Below are 21,668 nucleotides of genomic sequence, written 5' to 3' on the forward strand. Positions count from 1 at the left end.
CACACACACACACACACACACACACACACACACACACACACACACACACACACACACACACACACACACACACACACACACACACACACACACATATATATCTCCATGGTGAGAGGTTTTGGTATCACAGGGGGAAAAGGTATAGGACTCAAGGTATCAGGAAATACTAGAAGAACCTGTGACATCATAGTGACATACTTCAGAATAATACTGGATTTATGACAGTTAACAGATGAATTAGAAAAATTAATTACACTTGCCTCTATATGCCAAAGTCTAGATGATACCAAATGTGCTCATGCCTTTATGAATTAAAATATATTCATTGTTTTAGTTCTCAGTTGGGGAAAATAAGGTAGATTAAACCATATTTGCAACCTGGCTTATATACATAGCAATGAAGCTCTCATTTTATTTTTTAGTTATCCTGTTCAAAATAATAACCACAAGACTCAACATTCTAGGCTAGAGAGAATATGTATAAGATATTGGTTTTAGCCTGGCACCAGTGGCTCACACTTGTAATCCTAGCTACTCTGGAGTCTGAGATCTGAGGATCACAGTTCAAAGACAGCCTGGGCAGCAAAGTCTGTGAGTCTCTATCTCCAATTAGCCATGAGAAAACCAGAAGTGGGGCTCAAGTGGTAAAGTGCTCACCTTGAGCTGAAAAGTTGAGGGACAGCACCCAGGCCCAGAGTTCAAGCCCCACCACCAGCCAAAAAAAAAAGGTATTGGTTTTGAAGCTAGGCTTTGTGTATAAAGAGGATTTGATAAATTCTCTTATCTTGCAAATGAACTTGCAACAAGTGTCTCCCGAGAGCATTGTTAAGATACCTTAGTCTACCTATGACACAAACTTCTGCACTTGAAACTCTGTAGTTGAAGAGGAATTTATAGCATAGGATAAATAAAAGAGATATCCAGACCTGGAACTGACAGAGGGGCTAAGGGACTTCAGGAACAAATAGAAAAGGAACAAAGAAACAACTTTTGTTTATGAGACAGGATCCTTTTGCGTAGCCTGGGCTGGCATCAGATGCTCCATCCTCCTTCCTCTTCCTCTCAATGCTGGGATTATGTGTGTGCACCACACATATGGGAAGAACCTATTGAAGACCCTGGAAAGCTATTATCTTCTAGGTTGCCAAGGATAAATCTAAGGAGTGAAGGCAGGGTGGACAAGGAGATCTGAAGTCAGTCAAGTGATTTTTAGGTCTGATGAGGCCAAGAAACCAGATTAAAAAATATGTTTCCTGTATAATTGTTCATTGATAAAAGCCACTGAACTGGTAACTTAAAATACTTAACTCCAAAAAGAATATCAATATAATGAATAAAATATTTCAATATAAAGAAGAATGCCAGGAACACAATTTATAATAAAATCAATATATATTTTAACATGTAATTCATTGGAATGACATAGCAGAAGAAAAAAATGAGGAACTTAGATGCTGGACTGAAACCTAATAAACTAATACCACTGCACTGTAGTAGAGATTTCAAAATCCATCAATGGCTTTGCTCTCAGTGGTGTGATTTTTTTCAAAATAGTGAGAAACACTTGAAAAAGTTTAGAACAAAATAAAATGCCACTATCTCTTAATTTACACAGTTTTTGCTTGCTCAAGAAGAGAGCATGTTAAAAGTTTGTAAGAGATGCTTTGTGTTAACATGCAGAATGGAGTTTGCAGATTCAGACAAATAAAACATTTTCTTCAGGTACTCGAATGTCTTCTGGGACATAAGACAATTTATCATGGTTTGGGACTAAGATGTTGTAGAGCATACAGTATCTATACCTTCTTTGGTTGTAGCTATTGCAACTTCTTTCAATTGAAATATACTCAGGAGACTTCATTAATTTCCCAAATATTTCCACAGGACAGAGAAATCCCTGTTCACTGTCATTAGCTTCTGGTGCTATTGACAGCATTGTTTATATCTTCTAATTGAATTAGAGCAAAATAATACATTGAACACTAAGCAGATGGTCTTTTGTCTAAGCAAGCAAATTATTTCATCTGTTTATCTATCATTTTTCTATATCTATCTATCTTACTTTCTTTTTTCTATACCTATCTGCTTTTTTATCTAAATGATCCAGATACAGAAATTGTGTTGTGTTGAGTATATCTGCTATTCCATTATGTTGTCCAGTCATTTGTTCTGTCTGTCTTGCGTGCACTTGAGCAATGAACACACACACACACACACACACACACACACACACACACACACACACACACACACACATACACATTCATGCACACATATTCCTGTAAAGAATATTTGATTGAAGTATCAGTTTAAAAACATCATTGAAAAGAAGAAGAAAAAAACCTGGGCACTGGTGGTTCACACCTGTAATCCTAGCTACTCAGGAGTCTGAGATCTGAGGATTGGGGTTCAAAGCCAGCCAGGGCAGAAGTCTGTGAGATTCTTATCTCCAATTAACTACCAAAAGCCAGAGGTAAAGCAATGGCTCAGGTGTAGAATGCTATCCTTGAGCCAACAACCAACCAAACAAACAAACCAGGGAGAGGGCCCAGGCCCTGAGTTCAAACCCCAAGATCAGGAGAGTATGGAAGAAGATGGTGGAAGAGAAGCTGGGGGGGCTAAACAAGCTCTCTTGTAGAAACCAATTTTAGTGTTCCAGTGAAAAGTCCAAGGCTAGAGAATCACACCGAGTGTGCCATCATAACACAGAGAGTTTGGCCAGAGAGGAAAAATTCAGGTAGCTTGGTTAAGGAGACAGATTTGAGCACTTCTTGGTGTCTGCTGCCACCATATCAACAGAGAGAGCCTGGGACAAAGGCACCAGAAGAAGTGTGCAAGGGGATTCTACTCACTTCCAGCAAGAACTGACAAGGAGTGGAAATCTTTATCCTGCTGACCACAGAGAGCAGCAGACTGTGGATGGCCCAGAAACCAAGGGAAAGGTGTGAGTACCACACAAGAAATCCTCACTCCTTTTCATGGAGCAGCAGTGGGAAGGTAGCCCCTCCCCCACCACAGGAGAAGAATTCCATGTTTGATCCTGACAAAGACCCTGCCAGAGCAGCTAGCCTGTAACTCAGGCCTTAGAAAAAGACAACAGGAGCTCCACTCCAGGGGCAAGTTGCCCTTCTCAGGCTGAGGAAGCTACTCCCACGGAACAGTGACTCTCTTCATTGGGTAAATAGAGCCAAAGACTGCCCCATCCCACTGTAGCACAGGCAGCAGACCCATCTGCAGGAGGGGTAAAAGAAAAACAATTGGAAACTCAGTAAACATAAATCTTGGGGATGGCTACAGGCTGGGTTGTTGAGCTAGCCCCTCAGGGAAAAGCTACTGATTGCTGACAGGCCTCAACTCTACCCACAACCTAGCCCCAACACAGCAACTCCAAGCTAGAGGAAACAGCCATCTCTCTTTTTTGTAATACTCAAAGCAGATCACCCTCCCACAGAACTAACCTGGGAAGAGGGTCATAAAGTCCCTGGTAAGGCAGAGCTTTATTATGCCTGTTCAAACTGACTTAAGAACCAAATCAAGCCACAGGAAAACAAGCATCACAAGCAAACCAAAGACTCCACCAAGAGACTGGTTAAGAACAAGGGGAGACACAAGATCCCCCTTTCTCCCCCCCAAAAAAATCGAAGAACTCTTTTTTCTACCTAATTTTTAAAAAATCTTTTTTAAAAATTGTTTTCTTTTTTTTTCATCATTTTGATTTTACGTTTTTTTTTTTTAATTCTCTTTTCACTCTTTTCCTTTTGGGTCCTTTCTATTTTTTTGCTTTAATTAATTGATGTTGTGTTCATCCCCAGATATATATCTGTCTTTGATTATTAGACCTTATCCTTCATTGTGTACATACTTAATTCAGATATCGATTACTTAATTCACAAATTCTCAGCCTTAATTCTCTTAATTGTAGTGTTATTTCTTTATATTTATATAACTTTTGTGTTTCATTTTTAAATTTTTTATTTTCACTTTTCCTTATTCTTTATCTCTCTTCTTCTTTTCTTCTGTCCTTTTCCTCTCTCTGCATTTAGGTCTTGGTTATATTCCCCCTCTCCTTTTCCCTCTCCACATTCCTCTAATCTTATATTCTCCTCACAATTCTCCCTAAACCTATTAATTTCTGGTTTGCTGACTCCTTCTTTGATTTTTCTTAGTCCATTGATCCCTAGTTGTTTGTTGTTAAACTAGATTGTATCTGTTGAACTAGATGGTACATGTACTCATTTTGACTGTGTCAAACAATCTGTGCAGACAGAGCTTGCCTTAAAATAGTGTTCTACCATGGAATTGGTTTTGCTTTCATACCCAAATGGATAGAACAAGCTAGAGAAACACAAGAAAAATGGCAACTCCACGTATCTCAACTCACACTCATGATAATCAGGCAACAGAATAGTTAATGAATAATCCAGAGGAGAGTTCTCAAAATGCTCTACAAACTCTACTGGTAAACATGATGAATGTAAAGACTGAAAAAGCCTTCAAAGGACTCAGTGTAAGCATGATAGGGAAATCTGTGAGCATGATGAGGCTAACCAAAGATTAATACAGGAATTTCATGAGCATGAGGAGCTTAATCAAAGATTAATAAAGGAATTGCATGAGTGGGATGAGAATAAACAAAGATTAATAGAGGCATTCATGAAATCTACAAACAGAAAGCTGTAGGAATTCATGGAAGCCACAACAGGAATACTGGATGAAGCCCAACAAAAGGAAAGGAAGTCCAATAAAACTATAACTGAACAACTAAAGGATTTGAAAATGAACACGAAAAACCCATACAAGATCAAAAACAAAGCTCCAAAAAAAGAACATGAAGCTATCAAATCTGACCAGTTAAAAGGAAAGGAAAAAAAAAAAAGTAGAAAGTCTTGACAATAGGTTAGAGCATACATCATATCGAATCTCTAGGACTGAAGACAGCCTAGACTTATAGAGAAAGAACACACAAGTATTCAAGACAAATCCAAGAAAATTATAGATCTATTCTACATTTAGAAGACACCATCAGGAGTCCTAATTTAAGGTTAATGGGTGTAGAGGAGGTCCTAGAGAGAGAAGTGAAAGGTGTAGGACATTTATTTAACAGGATCCTACCAGAGAACTTCCTAAATATGCAAAAAGATAGGCCTATTCAAATACAAGAAACCTTTAGAACCACAAATAGACCAGACCAGAACAGGACATCCCACAGTCACATTGTAATCTGCACAGGATCAATTCAGACCAGGGAAAGGATCCTTAAAGCTGTCAGGGAGAGAAGACCACTTATAAAGGGAAACCAATCAGAATAATTTCAGATTTCTCAGCAGAGACAATGAAAGCTAGAAGAGCCTGGAATGATGTATGCCTTGCCTTAAGACAAACAACTATCAACCAAGAATACTATACTCAGCTAAACTCTCCTTCATAATAGGTCAAAGAAAAACCTTCCACAGCAAAGAAAAATTGAAACAATTTATTTCTATCAAACCAACCCTACAAAAAATACTTAAAGATGTCCTACACATAGAAAACCAACATGAGCATGATAAAGGCAAAGAAACAGCCCCAAATCAGAGAATCCAAGAATTATAGGAAGAACCCAGTTGGCACAGCTCCCAAGAAGGTGGATAACATGGCAGGAACAACCAAAATGTCTGAATCCTAACTCTCAATATTAACTCTACAATTAAGTGACAGACTGTCTAGTTGGATCAGAAAGCAAGATCCTTCTATCTTCTGCCTTTAAGAGACACACCTTGCTCACAAAAACAAACATATTCTGAAAGTGAAAGGCTGGAATAACATCTACCAAGCAAACAGCCTGATAAATAGGCAGGAGTTGCAATCCTAATATCAGAGAAAATAGCCTTCAAATTAAAATTATTGAGAACAGATAAAGGAGGTCATTACATACTAATTAAGGGATCTCTACTTCAGGAGGATATTACAATTCTAAATATCTATTCACCAGATAATGGAGCATCCAAATTTATCCAAGAAACACTACTTTCCCTCAAATCTCACCTAGATCCAAAGACATTAATTGTTGGGGACTTTAACATGCCACTACCCCCACTGAATAGATCAACCCAGCAAAAACTGAACAGAGAAACCGCAGATGTGAACAACTGCATAAATCAACTAAACTTAACAGACATCTACCGAATATTTCACCCAGCAACATCAGAATACATGTTCTTCTCAGCAGTACATGGAATATTCTCCAAAATAGACCACATTTTAGGTCACAAAGGAAACTTGCCTAAATTCAGAAACATTGAAATTATGCCCTGCATTCCCTCAGACCACAAGGGAATAAAATTAGAATTCAACACCAAAAGCCACCAAAGAAGTCCTGTAACACATGGAAGCTGAACAACACACAGTTGAACCACCAGGGTCATGGAAGAGATTAGAAAGGAAATTCAAATATTCATGATATTTCAACAAAAATGAACACACAAATTACCAGCTCCTCTGGGACACAGCAAAGGCAGTACTCAGAGGCAAGTTTATAGTTGAGTTCCTACATCAACAAATTGGAGAGATCTCAAATCAACAATTTAATGCACCTGAAGCTCCTTGGAAAAGAGCAACAAGCTAAACCCCAATCTAGTAGATGGAAACAAAAAATTAAAATTAAATCAGAATTAAATGAATTAGAGTAAAAAAAAAAAGCACATAGAAAGACTCAAAAAAACCCAAAGAGTTTGTTCTTTGAAAAAATCAACAAAATTGACAGACCCTTAGCAAATCTTACCAGAAAAAGAAGAGAAAACACTGAAACTCAGAGATGAGAATGGAAACATCACCACAGAAACAACCAAGGCTCAGAACATTATAAGGGAATACTTCTCAAACCTTTATGCTAATAAGTTTTAGGATCTGAAAGAAATGGACAAATTTCTAGCAAATATTGAAATGTCCAAACTAAACCAAGATGATTTAAAGCAACTTAACAGACCCAGATCAAGCATTGAAATAGAAATAGCAATAAGAAACCTACCAGCCAAGAAAAGCCCAAGATCAGATGGATTTACAGCTGAATTCTATGAGGCCTTGAAAGCAGAACTCACATCAATACTCCTCCAACTCATCAATGAAATTGAAAGTGAAAGTTCACTACCAAAATCTTTCTCTTTTTTTAATCTTTTTTTATAATTGTAAAAATACTGTACAGAAGGGTTACAGTTATATGAGTAAAAGGTAATTAGTACATTTCCTATTGATCATTGTTACCTCCTCTTTGTTTTTCTCCTACCATCCCTTCCCTCCCCAACTCCCCAACTCCTCCCTCCCCTTCCAACATTGTAAAGTTTGTTTTCAACATAGTGTCTTGTACATCTCATTGTTACAATGGGTCAACCTGTATCCTTATTTAAGAATTTTTAAAATTTCCCTCCCCCTCCCCAAATTATAAAAATGTGATATGTATATATATATATATATATATATATATATATATGCATTCTAAGCCTCTATCAGAAAGAGATATCACACCATTTGTTAGGAAATGGAAAGACTTTGAAAAAATTATATTAAGTGAAGTAAGCCAGGCCCAAAGAAAAATAATTCCCATGGTTTCCTTTATTTGCAATAATTAGTATATGTCTAGGACAAGCAGAAAGGGTCAAAAGCTATATACATATGACCATATAAGATGATGTTAAAAACTGTTTAAATAGGGATAGAGGTGGACCCATTGCAACAATGAGATGTACAAGACTTTATGTAGAAAAATGAACTTTACAACTTTGACAGGGGGGGTGGGGAGGGGGGAAGTGGGAAGTGTGTGGGGGGGAAGATGGGAAGGGATGGGAAGGGGAAACAAGGGAGGAGGCAATAATGCTTGATAAGAAATGTACTCATTACCTTGCCCATGTAATTGTAACCCCTCAGTACAGTAGTTTCACAATAAAAGAAAGAAAGAAAGAAGGTCTTGCATTGGTGGGCTGGTTAAGGATGGACTGTTTCCAAAATAAATGGCTTTTATTAAAAAAAAAAGATGAAGTAAAATGAACCCCAAGATAGGAACACAAGTGTTTTTTTCTTGCTTGCTAGTGTTTTTTAAACATATTTATAATATACTATATGATTTTTTTTCATTTGTATGTTCTTCCCCCACAGTGTAACTTCTGTTTTCACTTGTTTGATTCTGGTGCCCAAACTCTTTGTATGAAGCCATCATAACCCTCATCACAAAACCAGGCAGGGACTCATCAAAGAAAGAGAATTATCGACCCATTTCTTTGATGAACATCAATGCAAAACTTCTCAACAAGATTTTGGCTAATTGACTTCAACAACTCATTAAAGAAAATCATACACCATGATCAAATAGGATTCATTTCAGGGATGCAAAGCTGGTTCAATATACACAAATCAATCAACATATTTCATCACATCAACAAGGGGAAAGATAAGAACCACATGATTATCTCAATAGAAACAGAAAACACATTTGACAAGATCCAACACCTTTTTATGATGAAAGCTCTGGAAAAACTAAGAATCCATGGAACATTCCTCAATATAATAAAGGCTGCATATGACAAACCTACAGCCAGCATTATACTTAATGGGGAAAAGCTAAAGCCATTTCCACTAAATTCAGGAACAAGACAAGGATGTCCACCCTCTCCACTTCTCTTCAACTTAGTATTAGAATGCCTAGCTACAGCAATAAGTCAAGATGCAAACATAAAAGAGATCCAAATAGGGAAAGACAAAGTAAAATTCTCCCTCTTTGTAGAAGACATGATTTTGTATTTAAAGAACCCCATGGACTCCACTCCCAAGTTACCTGAGTTGATTCAAAACATTGGCAAAGTAGCAGGGTATAAAATTAACCCTCAAAACTCAATGGCTTTTTTGTATGCCAATAACGAGAACAGCTTAGCTGAAATCAGGAAGGCAACACCTTTTTTAATAGCCTCACAAAAAAATAAAATACCTAGGATTTAACTAAAGAAGTAAAGGACTTCTATGATGAAAACTTTAAAAACCTGAAAAAGGAAATTAAAGCAGAACTAAGGAAGTGGAAAAACCTTCCATGCTCCTGAATTGAGACGATTAACATCATGAAAATGACAATACTGCCAAAGGCTATCTACAATTCAATGTAATACCTATCAATATCCCAACCTTTTCAATGAAATAGAAGAAGCAACCCCAAAATCATATGGAACAATAAAAGAACCTGAATAGCAAAAACAATCCTTAGCAGAAAGAACAGTGTTGGAAAAATATCAATGCCAAATTTCAAACTCTACTACAAAGCCATGGTAATCAAAACAGCTTGGTTCCGGCACAAAAACAGGCCTGAGGATGTTGAAGTCAAAGCAGACAACCTGAAAACATTATAGGAAGGAATAGGAGAGACTCTAGGGCTCCTTGCCACAGGCTGAAACTTTCTTAATAAAGACCCAGAAACACAACAAATCAAAGAAAGGTTAGGCAAACGGGATTGCATGAAATTTCAGAGCTTCTGCATGGCAAAGGACATAGGTAGCAAGATCACTAGAAAGCCTACAGATTTGGAGATCTTCACTAGCCATACAATGGACAAGTGTCTCATATCTAAAATATATTTAGAACACAAAAATTAACTCCTCCCAAAACAAATCCTCAAAGAAACAACCACTCCATTAGTAAGTGGGCTAAAGATTTAAAGAGACTTCTCTGAAGAGGAAATAAGAATGGCCAATAGACATATGAAGAAATGCTCAACTTCTCTAGCCATAAAATTGCAACATTGAGATTCCACCTTACCCCAGTTAGAATGGCTATAATCAAAAAAACCTAATAACAACAGATGCTGGAGGGGGTGTGGCCAAAAGGGAACCTTACTGCATTGTTGGTAGGAGTTTAAACTTGTTCAACTGCTTTGGAAAACAGTATGGAGGTTCCCCTATGACCCAGCAATCCCAATTTTGGGCATTTATCCAAATGATCACAAACAAGGCCATACTAAAGCTACCAGCACAACTATGTTTATTGCAGCATTATTCTCCTTTGTACGGTATCTTTATAATAAAAATGTATTAAAAAATCCCAGGGCCAGAATAACAACAATAATAATAAAGGAAAAGAAGCCCTTGGATATTTAAGAGTGTCGTAACTGACAAAATAGTGTCACTAAAAGCATAGGTTCCAGCCAGAAAGTTGTAGTTTATTTTACTCTCTTATACATCTCATTATTGTTCCTGTAGCTTATTTTATCTTCAAACAACAGAAGCAGAATTATGTAAGATTTTAGCAGATGACATGATAATTGGACCATCTGAATAAATTCTATCATAAGGGCAGAAGTACAGAGTTCCTGATAGCTATCTTTGACATACAGTGTAAAGGACCAAATTGACCTTCCTAAATCCAATCATCCCAAGTAGAGCCCATTCCATGTCTATCAATTGCAAGCTATGGAAACGACAGTCTAAAAATGAGAGAAAATGGAGTTCTATGTTACTTAAAGATTTTGTGTAATATGCCTTTTTTAATGCCCCTGAATGCCCAGTGTAAACTTATTCTGGCTGGCAACTCAGAAAGACAGGATGAACATTTAAAAGACACTTCATTTTATGTTCTGCTACAGAACTGGAGAAGCTCTGTTAGACTGACTACCCGGAGAGAAGCAGGGCTCCTACTGCAGTGCCTCCTGCCAAATGCCCTGCACTCATCTCGTTGTTTACATCGGATTTCTAGTGAGTAGAGAGCTGATTGAGAATTCCTCAGAGCAAACAGGTGAACACAGAGCCACCTTAGCTTCCACAGACTTCTCTGCTTCTCTTTGCCTAGGGATCAGAATTTTTTTCCCCCACTCAACATGCAACCAGCCCTTGGGAAAATCCAGGTGTCTAATCACAAAAACTGTGCTGACAATAAAAGCTGTCATTACTACCAGATGAGGAGATGCACATAGCTAGGGAAAACATATTGCAGTTTTGTTCTCCTTTTCTTATTTGACAGTTTGAGAATTTAGAAGAGTTTTTTTTTAAGAAAAAAAAAACCTTCCTCAAACTCAGAATATCAGGACTTGGAATGATCCAGAATTCTCTGTTTGTGTATGTGTGTGTGTGTGTGTATGTGTGTGTGTGTGTGTGTGTGTGTGTGTGTGTGTGTGTGTGTGTGAGAGAGAGAGAGAGAGAGAGAGAGAGAGAGAGAGAGAGAGAGAGAGAGAGAGGAGAGACAGATAGAGACAGAGACAGAGTGGAGGCAGCAGGAAGAGAGAAAGAAAGTACTGTGGCTTGAACTCAAGGCTTTGAGGTCTCTATTAGCTTTTTCCTTCAAGGCCGGAACTCTACCACTTGAACCATACCTCTACTTCTAGCTTTCTAAAATGGAGATAAGGGTCTCATGGACTTTCCTGCCTAGGCTAGCTTCAAACCATGAGCCAGACAACTCAGTCTTTGGAGTGGCTAGGTTTATAGGCATGTGTGACAGGAGTTGGGCTGATCCAGAGGTTTTTGTTCCAATCATTTTTTGTACACTCAGTGAACTGAGGCACAAAGAAAGGAGGTGATTTGTAAAATGAGGAGTTGCTCAAAAGAGAACTCAGCAAAAATTTCCTGCAAGTGACCAGAGAGAATTTACTTGTGTATCTAAGACTTTGAAGTCCATACTATGTCCATCCCAACCACTCAACTTTGCCATTACAGTACTGGAGCACCATCTGGAATATGTGAATGAATGTATGTGAATGTGTGCCCAGATAATAGTTTTATTTAGAAAAACACATGAAAGGCTGAATTTGTCCCACAAGCCATAGCTTTCTGACTTCTTAGATCTAGAGAGTGTTTTCGTTGTCTAATTTTGCTTCTTACTCAAATGCTAGAAAATGAGAAAAATAAAAACTTTGAAACCTGTAGATTTCTACTTACATGTGCATGGTATCTTACCAAATGTGCTGCAGATGTGTAATTTCATGCCTTTCCTAGACTTCTTGAAATTTGGCCACCAGAATTAACATCAAATTAAAAAAAAAAAAAACAACTGGCCTCCTCTCCACCTGGCTTTGATTGGACTGAAACTACAAACCATAAAGTGACCCAATAGTTCCAAGGTGAGTTTTCCAAACCAGTCTTAAGGAAGCTGAATGATTACCCTTCCCCCTTTTATATTCTGTTTATAATGCTACATAAATGTGCCTGTATGACTCTTGTGAATCTTATTTGTTTCCATAGACAAAGTAATTATATTTTTCACCTATGAGTGTTTTCACATTGTGTTGGGATGAATGTTTATGACTCCCCTCAGTTTATATAAACAATAATTTAATCCTTATCATTAGTAGCAAGACAATGTCAGCAATTTAACTAACTTAGGCTCAAAAGAAATATGACTACAAAGTACTTCCATTATGGAAATTAGGGTGGCCTCTTGACAATATTCAAGGCTCAAAAGCAAGAGCAGAGAGTTCACAGGGGAAGTAGGGGGTGAAAATGGTACAAGAGCCCTCACAAAGGGATCAATGTGGGAAGGGAGATGGCTTAATAAAAGTCTTCCACTCATCTAAGCACAACAAACCCTGCGGATACACATTGCAAAAAAGAAGCTTTCAAGCTCTGGATTATAATGACAAAGATACCTGTACCAGATGGTCCATGACTAGGAATAAAGAAGCCCCATACATAAAGGGAGACATTTACAACACTTACACTGCAGTGACTATTCAATTTTAGTGTGGCAATAAGAGTCCCAAGCAATTCTTTCCCTAAGAAACAACTTTCTCTTGCTTGGGGAGGAACTCAAGAGAAAAAAATCATGGAGTCTATTCACCAGGACAATGCAGGATGTTGGACTCGGAAAAAAGTTCTTCTGCTTTTCAATATATGGTACAAAGTACCATGTCTCCAGGACATGACTTTTTTTTCTTTAATGGCCAATTCTGCCTCCTAAGTGGGAAGTATTGAGAAGAACATGGCTTACCACAGGACAGAAACAACTGCATGACACCCCTTGGACTGACAGGGATAATGTCCTTCTTGAAGTGCTTGACTTTCATAATACCTGGTAGGTCTTTCCTTTCCTCCATGTACTCTCAATATGTGTTGTCCTATGTTTGTGTATTTAGATAGTGCCCACATTTCAGCTGTCTCGCTATCTTTCTCTAACAGTGTACTGTAACCTTAAGACCATGAGAATGGGTCTCCTTTAAAATTTTCATGATTTATGCAAAACTTTGTAGAAAGCTTAAAGTATTAGGTGAATGTACAATAAATGCTACAGTGATGTCACGTAGGATAGAAATGTAGAGTCTAGTGTGCACAATCCTTGGAAGTGTTGTGTATATATCCAATGATTTGTAATACAGGTGTGATGCCTGTGTTTGTGGTCACCCAGAAAGTGGACAAAAGTGTTTTCAAGTTGTTTGACAGGCCCACACTCACTTGACAGATGGAAAGCCACCAGGAGCTGACACTCTGTCTAGGGAAATCAAAGCTGTGGCAAACATACTTTTATTTCACACAGTGTATTGCATTTAAAAGCAAGGAATGAAAATGTTATACATGAAATTGTTTGTATTTCTGCATTCCTTACTTTTCCTGTATTTGTGAAACAAGGATTCATTTTTTTCCATTTTTTTTGGTGATCTCCCCATCCATGTACTACAAGAACTTGACAGAACACTTTGAGCATAGAGACTTGGACTACTAGGATGACAGATAGGATCTAGAATCATTGTGTACATTAGAAGCAAGCCAGCATGGAAAGTATACTTGGGGGATAAGGAAAGGAGATGGGTGGTAAGACAACCTGTGTTACTTCTGCCTTTCTAGCCTTAGCATGAGATGTGGTCAAGAGGCTCAAAGGTAACGAGTTAAAAAGAAGTCCCCAATGTGGCTGGTTCCTAGCCTGGTATTATAAAATGTCTATCATTAGTATGCTGATCTCATTTCTCATAAGCTGTACAAAATTGATTCTACCTACTGTCCACATGTATGCTAGGTTTATTGCCCTTTCACACCTTGAACTAGACCTTCCCCTCTTTTTGTTCTTGCATTCTATTTGACTTACTGCTTCTTGACTCAACTCACTCATTTCTCATAAACTCCTGAATTCCCACTCCTTTCAAGAAGTTTCCACTGATCATTGTAAATCTAATGCAATTCCACAATGTCCTACATTTCAGACTTGAATCTGTCTTCCTTATTGCTGCCCTCATTAATTCAGCAAATGTACTGATAATCTATGATGGCCAAGCTCTATTCTAAGAACTGAGGACATCAATGATATTCCTGTTCTTCAAGAAGTTTCATTCCATTGGAGAAAGAGAAAAGAAAGCGAACAATTGAGTTAAGATATAAAGAGAATATATAATAAGCTATTCTGTAGAATCAGTGAAGAAAGTTATGTAATAGAGAGATGAAGGAGGTAAGAGGTTCCAGACAAGGCCTGACAATGCAGGTAGTAGCCAGGAAAAAAGATGGTGGTTGCTTCTACTTGCATGATATGGAAGAGTGAATAGGACTTGCTTAAGATCTGTATGAGAGAAACAAAGGAACAACAGAAAGCACGAAAGAAAACAGACAAAAGCAGCAGAGTGGCTCTAGCTCATGCTTGTAATCCTAGCTACTTCAGGAGGCCTTGATCCAGAGGATAGAGGTTTGAATCCAACCTAGTCAGAAAAGTCTGCTAGACTCTATCTCTTAACTTGCCATCAAAAAGCTGGTCTGGAAGTGTGGCTTGAGTGGTAAAGGACCAGGTAAATAAGCATGAAGACATAAGTTCACATCCTGATAGAGACTAAGAAAAAGAAAATTGACCAAAAGATCATCTCTTATTTGTTTAATTCCAAGATTATGCCCCCCATTTTATTAGCTGGCTTTACTTTTATTAACATGTTCAGCTTCTTTCAACAAACATCACCTTTTTGCTTGTCCTTCTTACTGTATGCATAATAGCTGCTTTAGTAGAGATATCATAATTTACCAATTATAACCTTCTGTCTGCTAACTATGTGTTTTAATACTATAATTAACTTTTTCAAGCCTGGAGCTTTCCTTCCTCCTCTTCTTTTAAAATATTTCTTTAAAAACTCAGATAGTAAAATAAGGGTCAAGGGGCATCAGTGTACATGTCGAAGTACTCAGCAAAAATATTATAAAAGTCTACAGCTCCACAATAATGCAAGTGACAATTTCTGAGAAGAAAATTTGGGGTTCTCTAAGGACAAGTGAATAATGATATAATAATGTTAATCCATTTAAAAATAATTTTGACTTCTGGCAAATTAAGCAGCTAATCAAGAAGCATGAGTACTCTGTCTAATGAATGATCCTCTTCTGTCACAATTTCATAAGATGGCATTTCACCAGCTAGGACATATTTTGTATTCATTTTTAACTATTATTAATCATTTTGGAATCGTCTAGATGTATACTTTATAAATATTATGGCTTAGCTTGTTCAAATTTTTAAAAAGATGGTGGAAACGTTTGATCCTAAAGACTTCCATCCTCACTCAGGTTCACCAGGGTTCTTGAGATTTATTATTATTATTATTATCATCATCATCATCATCATCTTCATCATCATCATCTTCATCATCATCATCATCATCATCATCATTTTAACAAACAGAACAAAAAGAAAACAGCAAAAAGAAAAATAAGTATGATTTCCATTTCCTGGAGTTCATTTTGATAAATATTATTTTGCATGACAAGATATACATAGGAATTGTGCCTTTCTGTTTTGCTCTTAAGAGTATCCTCCTTTGGTCTCACTGTGTGTGAATGCCTTGCAAATGATAACAATAAGGAGGATGTGTATGTGTACATGCATGTGTGTGCATATTCATGCATCTGTGTGCGCAGGGAGCATATATATAAATGTACTATATTCAAAATGCTGAAAGGGTACTGATAAATAAATCCATTTTAAATTTAAAATTGAAAAGAAACTATTGATAATTCCTAAAATCAATGGTTTATTCAACTGTGGGACTAATCTCATGTCACATGAAACTTTCAACCATAGCTAGTAGATCTGAAGGAAGTTAAAATCTCCTTGTATCTCTTTGAAGTTTGCATTCTGCAAGGTTAATTCAAATGAGGGGAAAAAAAAGGAATTGAGCAGAATTGATGATTTGCTTTGAGATGCCATGTGGGATAATGAAAATATACAGCAGCTTGGGTTGAATCCCAAATCTGCTGCATGGTCAATTTGGGCAAATTATTTCATCATTTGCACACTAAGTTAAGATGATCAGACTGAAAAGCCAAACAGCATGTTAAAAAAGTGTACACTTCAGTATCCTTATCTGAAAACTGTAAAGAAATAGTCTTGAAAGGACTGTGGGAAGCACAGAACATGCAAATATACAGCAAGAGTTTATGTTGTGCAAATTGGCACTATCCCTACCATGGATTGATGTTACTGCTGGGGTTATGGGATCCAGGAGAAGAAAAGCAAGTTGATAAAAGAAAAAAATGGAAAATTGCTAAAAAAAAAATATTCCAGAAGAGCTGGGAATGGTGGTACATGCCTATTACCCTAGCTCTCAGGAGGCTGAGACGGAACGATCATGAGTGTGAAGCAAACCTGGAACACAGAGTGAGACCTTGTCTAAGAAAGAGAAATCAAGAGAGAAACAAACAAACCAAGAAAGAAAATCATCAAGAAAGAAAAAATTAAGAAAGAAGAAAATCAAGAAAGAAAAAAATCAAGAGAAAGAAATAGAAGCCAGATATGGCTTACATTTACTTTAAGACTGTTGAAAAAAAGTAATGGAACTGGATGCCAGTGGATGATGATGGTAATTCTAACTCTTCAGGAGGCTGAGATCTTAGGATCCCAGTATAAAGCCAGTTGGGGCAGGAAAATCAGTGAGACTCTTATCTCCATTTAACCAGCAAAAAGCCAGAAGTGAAAGAGTAGCTCAAGCGGCAGAGCACCAGCCATAAATGAAAAAGATAAGAAAGAGCTCGAGGGAGAGTTCAAGCATAAAAACAAACAAAACAAAAAATTACAGCCTGAAACATTCTACCCCTAAACTCTAAGCCAAGTTGAGCAAAGATACAAAACCCTGGCTAATCAAGTTCAAGTTCAAGGGCCTCTGGGGACAGTCAAGATATTTATGGGTCTGTGATACAGGCCCTAGGGAAATTATGGGAACAGCAGATAAGACTTGAAGCAGGAAAACAACTAAATTCAAAACCTCACACAACCAAAGGAGGATATTCTTAGGAGAGGATCACAAAGACTCAATACCTATGTGCATATGATCATAGAAAATTATGTTTATCAAAATGAGCTCCAAGAAATGAAAACAAAAGGTTTTTTTGTTATTTTGCTTAATTTTTCCCTCTCTTTTGTGGCTGTTTTTTATTTCTCTTCTCATTTGGGGGAAGATAAGGAAGAGCCCAGAAATGGTGGGACAAAACATGAACAAATGCGGCAGTGACACTCACTAGACACTATGTTGAAAATGAACTATACAACCTGTGGGAGAGGAAGGTTGGGAGGGGAGAAACTGGGAGAAAAATGAAGGAAGAGGTGATAACTATTCAACAAGAAATGTACTTATTACCTGACTTATGTAACTACAACCCTTCTGTATGTCACCTTTACAATAAAATTAAAGAAAGAAGAAAGGAAGGGAAGAGAGGAAGAAAGGAAGGAAGAAAGGAAGGAAGGAAGGAAGGAAGGAAGGAAGGAAGGAAGGAAGGAAGGAAGGAAGGAAGGAAGGAAGAGAAAGAAAGAAAAATTCATGCAGAGACAAATACCCAAGGAAACTCGGTGATCAAAGGAAAAGCAGACAAAATGCCTTACTGGTCTCAAAGAGCCTAGTGGGACCTGAGGTTCATTGTAAGGAACCAGTCTAGTTTTATTTGTTTGGTTTTCACATATCATCAACTCAGTATCGTTTTTGTTCTTCCTTCCCATTTTGAGCCACTTGGAAGTAGCTTCACATTCACTAGATGGCAGATGGTGTCACCTATTTATGAATGATAAATTGTGTATGGTGAATGTATCTAGACTCCTACACAAGCAGAACTAGAATTCCACATGTAAATCACCATGTCCCCAGGAAAATCGGGAATGCCATTTACCTGGAGAGTTGAACCTGAGAAGACTTAATTGTCCTACTTATCTTAGCTGCTAGTTAAGATGTGTGAGGATGGCTCACACATTTGTATTCCTTGCCTGGATTTTGCATTCCAGTTCCATCCAGCTTTTCCAGTCTGCCACGGAATAGGATCATTTTATTGATCAGAATCACAATTGTCTTTTACCCTTCTGGCAAAGGAAGTGCTACTCATGTTTCAATATCCTTTTCTCCCTTTTTCCTTAACAAGAGAAGCCATGGTTTGTAGTAAGGCACACAACTTCTCAAAATAAAGCTTGCATCTCCCATTCTGCCTTGTAGCTGAGTGTAGAGATGTTTAGAGCAGAAAAAGAGCCTTGCCTAGCCAATGAAGGCAAAGGCCTTCCTCCCAACTGCATCAATCACTCATGATGGCCTTGAACAGTCCCATATGTAGTATGCAACATAGAAGACCAGCACAGGAGCAATGGGCTGATTGGACCCCAGAGCTGTGTGCCGGTGTGCCTGAATGGGCATTCAGGAGTGGGGTATGGATGGGGGAGGTGCTAAGGATGCCTGGAGGGCTTGTGCAGGCTGTTTGGAGTCTTTGGTTCTGAGGATTGATGTGGTCCACAGGCCATCTAATGACCATGAGAGTCATGTACCTCTCTCCTAGAGACACCTTTCACAAAACACTCCAGGTGATGCCCTCCCTTGGCAACCTTCCCACCTAGCAGGAGTTCTGCTAACTTTGTTCCTTCAGTAGATCTTTGCCATTTTACGTGTCCCTCTTTGTCTGTGAATTCATTCTTCAAAACTGTAGAGATGTCACTATCAATATGACTGAAGTTCTGACTGTGGAGATGTTCGGGAATTTCTTAAGACTGAATAAATGTTCAAGGAAATTGCCATGTCTGCCTTCCTCACTTCTGGCAAACTGGAATGTGGACATGATGGCATGACTTCAAGCAGTCACCCTGCACCATGAATCGAAAGTCCTGTTCCCAGCAACAAAGTAGAAGGAGTTACGGTCTCTGGCCCAAATACCATCAAAGGGATAAGTAAACTTCCATCTTCTCTAGCACTGTCTTGTCACAGGTGGAACTAATTTTAACTGGACTCGTGCTCATCTCTAATATCCAAGGACTTAAGACAGCAATTCTAGTTCTGTTATAGTTCAAACCTTTTCTGTTCTCTGTATTTATGCTGCCTACACAACAGATGTTAGATACAGGCACTCTGCAACTCATTACTGCAATGAACAATTATAGCTACCCACTTAACTGAGCTCTTTGCCCTTCCTATGTCTCTTTCAGGTCTCTTGCCTGAGCAATGTTCTGTTTCTCTCTTTAGAATTCGCTAGTAAATTCCAGGTAGGTACCCGATAACACCCAAGCCACTAACCATCTATCTAGTTCTGCACAGTAACTCTTCAATGGTTCTCCTTTAGTGATGAGATCACATACAAGTTACTGAATGAGGCTTCCAATCACCCATACAGTTTAATTTGCCTGTTTTCCAAAACTCACTGTAGACATAGCGGAAGTATGACTCGGCGGCAGAACACTTGCCTAATGTGAACAAGTTCCTGGGTTCTATTCCTTGTGCCGTTCACAACTAAACAACAGCAAACCTTCACATTAGTCGTTCTTGAGTAACTTTTCTCCATGCCTCATAACAGTTTTTAATTCATTAGCTAATTAATTAATTGCTGGTACTGGAACTAAAGCTCAGGGCCTTGTGCATCTCTTGGTTTGCTCCTCACACCCGGCACTTTGTGGCTTGAGCCACACGTCCAGCTTGGCTTTTTGCTGGTTAATTGGAGCTGAAATCTTACAGATTTTTCTTCTAGGACTGGCTGCAAACCATGATTCTCTAGGTCTTAGTCTCTTGGAGGATTGCAAGTGTGTGCCTAGCTTTATTACTTAATTTTAACTTTGCACATATATTCTTTTCTTAAATTACTTCTGCCTAGATTTGTACTCCTGACAGCAAATGTGGCCAATGAATATGTCTGTATTGAAGTAAATTTAAACATATGTTTCTCACTTACTGATCCTATATCCTATTCAGACTGGACTATATGCCCTTGGCTATGTGCACCATGCACTTATACTATTAATTTTTGCGAGAATATCATCATACACTCTGTAGATGCAAAGTGAGTCAATTTTTCAAGGGTCAGCTTGAAGACCATCTCCTTGAAACCTCTTGTGATCTCTCCAGTCTGAATAAACTTTATTTGGCTTTAAAGTTGCATTTTACTCATGGGTTATGCCATTTCAGTCCAAGTCAATTGATCGAATTAATCCAGGCTGGAAAATATTAAGAAGAGACCTATTGTATTTAAATTCTTACCCTGGATTTCTGATTAGATTTCATAGCTCAATAAGAAAAGAAAAGAAAAATGTGTGTGCAATATATAAATTAAGACAATGTGGTACAGATAACACTAATGGGTCTGATAAAATCTCAGTGGTGTTAGACAAGCTTATTTTTCATGCACGTGAAATCTGAAAGTGGCCTTCTAGATGAAGGTGTAGCTCTTTAGTTCAGGGCTTTTCTCCTCATGATACCCAAAATATCTAACTTTAAAACATGCCCATGCTGTGTACATTAAGCCAGAGAGGAAAGAAAAGCACTGAGCATGTCTCATAAATTGTTTGCATGACATAACCCTAGAAATACTGCTCATTAATTCCTCATACCTTATTGACTAGTGATCACTCTCACAAGTATGCCTGAATGTAAAGGAGGTGAGGGAAATGTAGACCAGCTGTAGACCTGGTGTTTGATTGACAGAAAACTTGTTGAACATCTCAAACCCCATCTGGTATTTAGGCGCATTTGAAAGCTTTCCATTCATTCCTTTCAGACAAACCCCAAAGAGGAGGAAGTACAATTTGGTGAACACATCACCAGAGTGAATATAACTTCTCATTTGCCTAGGATATTCCCAACGTAGTTACAAAAGGCCCCTATTTTGCTCTCAAGGGTTTACCTGTTATTAATTCTATCATCATCTTTGTACATGGCCATCTTTGCCACATATAGCTTTAGCCACGTTGAAGAATTTGCCTGTAACTAGACTCATATCTAACATTGGCCCACATTGTGTCTTGTGTGTATGTTTTCTGAGTTAACTCAACAATGTGTATCTTTGCTGCCCTTCTTGCTTCTCTTGTGTCACTTGCCAGCTGACAAATCAATAAAACCAATTTAATTAGCTACCAGAGAGACACAATTACTAGAAACCTGATGATTCTGATATTTTTCCTTGTTATTTAAATGTTAGACAGAAAAGGGAAATGGCAAAGGAATTGGTTTATTGAAGGTATTAAAGGCTGTTCTTGGTTTGCATATTTGGAGATCTTCTTTCTCTGGGGAAGCTTTTTCCACTGGTAAATATTCAACCTGGCCCCAATTTCCTGCCTCAACTCCTGCTGTATATTGTAAGAATAGCTATCTGAACAAGTTCTATTACAAGATATTGAATGCAACAAGATATAATTACCTTATAAAGAAATTACTTGAGTAGTTTTAATTTTCTTCTAACTGTAGGCCAGCGTATTCAGAATTAAGGTATATAGAATTGTCCATATGAAAAGAAGTTTCCTTTGGACCGCTGGTAGCTAAC

The 21,668-nt window shown here is 38.0% G+C and overlaps 1 protein-coding gene across 1 annotated transcript in view; it reads right to left on the reverse strand.

Annotated features, from left to right (window-relative positions):
- Positions 1-21,668, reverse strand: part of Ca10 (carbonic anhydrase 10) — a 457,862-nt gene that overhangs the window by 370,758 nt on the left and 65,436 nt on the right. The window lies entirely within an intron of this gene.

This window comes from Dipodomys merriami, unplaced genomic scaffold (assembly GCF_024711535.1).
Source record: "Dipodomys merriami isolate MVZ:Mamm:240054 unplaced genomic scaffold, mDipMer1.0.p SCAF_19, whole genome shotgun sequence".
In the NCBI taxonomy this organism is placed as follows: Eukaryota; Metazoa; Chordata; class Mammalia; order Rodentia; family Heteromyidae; genus Dipodomys; species Dipodomys merriami.